We start from the raw sequence: 6,000 nt of genomic DNA, 5'->3' as shown, positions 1-6,000 counted from the left end.
TAATAAATCATCTCCATAGCGTGCCATGCTGATCTGGAAAAGATAATCCTGTCGGTGTAACCCTAGATAACCTAGACCTATTTGTTGGTAAAAGCAAATATGCAAATGAGAATATACCAATGATTATTACTTCAAAGTAAAGTGTCCATATGATGTCTTCATCATTACCAAGTGTCTTGCATGTCAATGCAGGTACCGGTGAACATTATATCCTGTCGGTTAGCCATATACCAGTAACTGTTTGCCGGTGAATGTTGCTGGATCTCCAAAGTAGGTGAATTTAGCAGGTGTTGACATCAAGGACAAAACCATACCAAAATATCAACAATCTCCCCCTTTGGCATTGATGGCAACACAAGATGGAAAAACCATCAAAGTGCCAAAATAGAAATGCCAAGTACAAAAATCAACAATCTCCATTTCTCCCCCTGGGAATAATATGTGTTTATTCAAAGGTTTATTTTCAATACCAATCTCTCATCTCCTCAAAAAGATAATTCATTTTTCATATATCTTTCCTTAATGTTTTTCCATATATCTCTCCCCCTTTGACATCAAATGCCAAAGTCACAAAAAGTCAAGTTTATACAAAATACCAACCAAGTCAATATACCAACTACTCCCCCTAGGAGGCAGCTTCCTCATCACATACCGGAGTAAAAGATTTGTCCATTTAATTCTGTTGGTTGATGACAATCATTAACTATCTAGGTCTCTATCGGTGGAGGTAAGACTTCGAGCTGATCTCTGAGATACTCAAAAGTTTCCTTAGGCAAAGGTTTTGTGAAAATATCTACAAGCTGTTCTTTAGTATTCACATAAACCAATTTTATCTCCTTTTCTTCAACTTTTTCCCTTAGAAAATTTAGTTTGATAGAAACATGTTTTGTTTTAGACTGTGATACTGGATTCTTAGATATATCAATTGCTGCAGTGTTATCACAATATATAGTAATAGGTTCCTTGCATTTTACCTTTATGTCTTTCGACATTTGCTTAAGCCAAAGTACCTATGTACAGTTTGTTGCTGCTGCAACATATTCTGATTCTGCTGTTGATAAAGATGTACAACTCTATTTCTTACTTAACCAAGAAACTAATCTCTTTCCAAGAAAGAATGCTCCTCCAGTGGTGCTTTTTCTATCATCCACATCTCCTGCCCAATTTGCATCTATATATGCATATAGATCAAAATTTTCATCTTTAGGATACCATAATCCAAGATTTGCTATGCCTTGTAAGTACCGGAAAATCCTTTTTACTGCCGATTCATGATTTTCCCTAGGATTACTCTGAAATCTAGAAACTATACATACTGCATTCATAATGTCAGGTCTGGTTTGTGCCAAATATAGTAGACCTCCTATCATAGATTTGTATCTAGTTGGATTAACAGGTGTAGATTCATCCCTTTGAGATAATTTGTCATTTGTAGTCATAGGTGTGCTTACTGGTTTAGAGTTCTCCATCCCAAATTTCTTGAGTAGCTCCTTCAAGTACTTAGATTGATTCAAAAATATGCCTTTATCAGTCTGTAAAATCTGCAATCCTAAAAAGAATTTTATTTCTCCGATCATAGACATTTCAAATTCATGCTACATTTTAAGAGAAAATTCTTTGTATAATCCATCTTCTCCTCCAAAGATTATATCATCAACAAATACTTCCATAATCAAGATGTCATCATTAGTTACTTTGTAATATAAATTGCTATCTGCATTTCCTTTAGTAAAACCAATCTTTAAAAGATACTTATCCAATCTTGCATACCAGGCTCTTGGAGCTTGTTTTAATCCATACAAAGCTTTTCTTAATCTGCAAACCATATTATTGTCATATGTCAAAGAAAATCCATCAGGTTGTTCAATGTAGACTTCTTCTTCAAGATCTCCATTCAAAAATGCACATTTAATATCCATTTGATAAACTTTGTAATCCTTGTGAGCTGCAAAGGCCAAGAATAATCTAACTGCCTCAATTCTGGCTATCAGTGCAAAGGTTTCATTGTAATCAATTACTTCTTTCTGAGAATATCCCTTACGCACTAGTCTTGCTTTATTTCTGACAACCTTACCATCTTCATTGAGGTTGTTTCTAAATACCCATTTGGTTCCAATTACATTTTTATTTTCAGGCTGGGGAACTAATGTCCAAGTATTATTTTTCTCAATTTGTCCTAATTCTTCTTCCATAGCTTTAATCCAAAATTTATCTTCACATGCCTCATTGATAGATAATGGTTCAATTTGAGAAATAAGACATACCTCTTCATTAGCCAATCTTCCTCTTGTCATGACTCCTTTAAATTTGCTTCCAATTATCTGATCTTCAGAATGATTCAGTCTTACATACCAAGGTGTCTTAGTCTGTTGTTGTTCTTCAATTACTGTGGAATCCTCTGATGATATCGGAGTAACTGGATCATCATTCTGTACCGGTGGATTTACTGTTGGTTCATTTTTCATAATTTCTGTTATCGGTTCAGAGTCTATATACCTTGAAGTTCCTCTGAATTGTTCATCAATGTTTATATTTGTACTTTCAACAATTTTCTGTAATCTTTTATTAAAACATCTATAAGCTTTACTCTTAGATGAATAACCAAGAAATATTCCTTCATCACTTCTAGGATCAAACTTGCCAATATACTCATCTCTTCTAATATAACATTTACTTCCAAAAATTCTGAAATACTTAAGAGTAGGAGTATTACCAAACCATAGTTCATGAGGGGTCTTACCGGTTTCACCTTTGATGTGAACTTTGTTGAATGTATAGACAATAGTGCTTACTACCTCTCTCCAGTACACATGTGGTAGATTTGCTTCTGATAACATACTTCTTGCTGCATCCAAAATAGTTCCGTTCTTCCTTTCAACAACTCCATTCTATTGTGGTGTCCGAGGTGCTGATAACTATCTTTTGATTCCATTTACTTCATAGAATGTATTAAAATCTCTAGATGTGAATTATTCTCCTTGATCTTAAACATTTAATTTTCTTACCGGTTTCATTTTCAACCATTGCTTTGAATAGTTTGAACTTCCCAAGTGCTTCTGATTTTTGTCTGAGAAAAGTAAGCCAACACATTCTAGAATAATCATCAATAATTAGCACAAAATATCTATCACCTTGGAAGCTTTTAGTTTTGGCTAGACCACATAAATCAGTGTGAATTAAATCAAGAGCATTATTGGATTTTTCTGGAATACTTTTGAAACTAGCTCTAACCTATTTTCCAAATTGACATTCCTTGCAAATTGTATTATGAGGTTTAACAATTTTAGGTAGATCTCTAACTACCTTAGAAGTACTGATTTTTACCATGCAATCAAAATTTACATGACATAGTCTTTTATGCCATAGCCAGCTTTCATCTATATGTGCAATTAAGCATGCCTTTTCACTGTTATTCAAATGAAAGATATTACCTCTAGTTCGATTACCGGTTACAATTTCCAAACCAGTTCTATTCATGATTTTGCATTTTCCATTTTTAAATTGTAACTGAAAACCTTTCTCAACTAATTGACCGACACTTAAAAGATTATGTTTTAATCCTTCAACATAGTAGACATTGTCAGTGTTATGTTTACCATCAAGAGATATTGAACCCTTACCTTTGATTAAATAGGCTTTGTCATCTCCGAATCTTACTAAACCTCCATTGTATTCTTGAAAGTTCAAGAATTTACCTTTGTCTCGAGTCATGTGATGTGAGCATCCTGAGTCACTAATCCATTCATCCTTTGATTCAAGTTTAGCTGCAAGGGCTTGTTCTATCAGTTGAGAAATAGGTACCAGTTGATCTTCTGTTATAGAAACAAAGACCCATCCATTTTTTGCTGGATCCTCATCAGATTCATCAGTCACACCTTCATCAGCAATGTAACAAGATTTATCTTTGTTTTTCTTAAATCTGTATCTCTGATATTCAGGATTAGGTTTGTATGTCCTTCTAGCTTCTTCTCTTAGTCTAGCATGTCTATCAAGGCATCTTGAAGCCATATGACCAATCTTATTGTAGTTGAAACATTTAAAGGGTGCTTTACCTTCATACTTACTTCCAATTGGACCTTTTGGCATTTTTCTTGTAAATAGTGCTTCAAGTTCTTCAAGCTCTTCATTCTCCTTCCTGGTTTCTTCAAGTTCTCTCGCATAGAAGGCTCTCCAGTCTGAGTTTTCAAAAGATGGAGCAGATGATGTTGATGTTTTGAAGGCCAAATCAGTTTTTACAGTAGCAACAGGACCAAACTCCTCAATTTCAAAAGCTGAAAGTTTTCCTATCAATGTATCCCTAGTTACTGATGTATTAGGCATTGTTCTCAACTCATTTATAGCAGTAACCTTCATTTTATATGCCGGTGGCAAACCTCTTAAGATTTTTGAGACAATCTCATCTTCACTCAAGGTTCCTCCACAACATTTGATACCCAAAACAATTTCATTTACTCTTTCCATAAAAGCAGAAATCCTTTCATCTTCTTCCATTTTCAGATGTTCATACCTGACTCGGAAGCTTTCAAGTTTTGCAGTTTTGACTGTGGAATCCCCTTCATTTAGTGTTTTCAAATGATCCCAAATAGCTTTTTCAGTGGATCTATCTGATAATCCCATGATTTGTTGATCTAATAATGTGCTCAAAAGTGCTTCTCTTGCTTTGCAATCATTTTCTTCATCTTTAGCTAAAGTAATGGGAGCAGTCTGACCAGCTACAGTAGTAGTATAACCATTCTTAGTAACTTCCCAGATGTCTTTACCAATGCAATTCATATGTGTCTCCATTCTTATTTTCCATATCCCATAGTTGGTTCCATCAAGTTTAGGACTATCCTTTCTGAAATAGTTAGTAGACATTGGATCTCTTCAAGTTGTTAAACTTCTACAAAAAGAGGACTAAGCTCTGATACCAATTGTAGGTCCTAGAGACAATTGAGAGGGGGGGGGGGTGAATCAGTTGTCAAATAAAACCAAAAACTTATTAACCAACTTAATGCTTAATGCTATTAAGACAATTAAGTATGCCGGTAAACAGTGTTAATAGAAAATTGCAGTACTGGTAAGAATTAATGCATGAAACATAAGCACAAAGTCATCCACAACACTTGACACCAATATTTGTACGTGGAAACCCTGTAAGGGGAAAAACCATGGTGGGAAACCTTACCCACAATCAGATGATACTACTGCAGATAGTAAGTGTACAAAGAGGGGTCTGCACATGCAGAAAGGCCAACAGCCTAGAGCTCACTGCTCAATCACAAATGGGAGTCACACTGACTACAGTTGGATGGTTAAATCCAATGAGAATGTACTGCACAAAATAGTATGTTCATATGCTGGATTCAGTACTGGTGTAATGCTGATATGCTTCTACAAAAACCTAACTTCACCTTCGAATGATGTCTTTGTGTATACCTTTGCTTGATCTCGCATATACCTTTACACAATTCTTTTTCACATTCCCCACTTGATCTTACAAATAAGATCTTACATTTATACCATACCCTAAGACCAATTTTAGTAGGTCGTCTCTACAAGATATTACAATAAAAACATTTTACAAATAATACAATATCCGATGCAATAACCAATTGAATATGTCGGCTTAATGCATTTAAAACAATAATAAATCATCTCCATAGCGTGCCATGCTGATCTGGAAAAGATAATCCTGTCGGTGTAACCCTAGATAACCTGGACCTATTTGCTGGTAAAAGCAAATATGCAAATGAGAATATACCAATGATTATTACTTCAAAGTAAAGTGTCCATATGATGTCTTCGTCATTACCAAGTGTCTTCCATGTCAATGCAGGTATCAGTGAACATTATATCCTATCGGTTAGCCATATACCGGTAACTGTTTGCCAGTGAATGTTGTCGGATCTCCAAAGAAGGATGATGAGATAACCAAAGTCAAATCATCTAAAGATCCTATTTCTTTACCTAGTGTGGAGAACCCTTGACTGGTATACTAAGTTGTTTAAAAGCTTAAGG

Source organism: Cryptomeria japonica, chromosome 10 (genome assembly GCF_030272615.1).
Source record: "Cryptomeria japonica chromosome 10, Sugi_1.0, whole genome shotgun sequence".
Taxonomy (NCBI): Eukaryota; Viridiplantae; Streptophyta; class Pinopsida; order Cupressales; family Cupressaceae; genus Cryptomeria; species Cryptomeria japonica.
The sequence above is the reverse complement of the archived record's forward strand: the minus strand, read 5'-3'. Positions refer to the sequence as shown.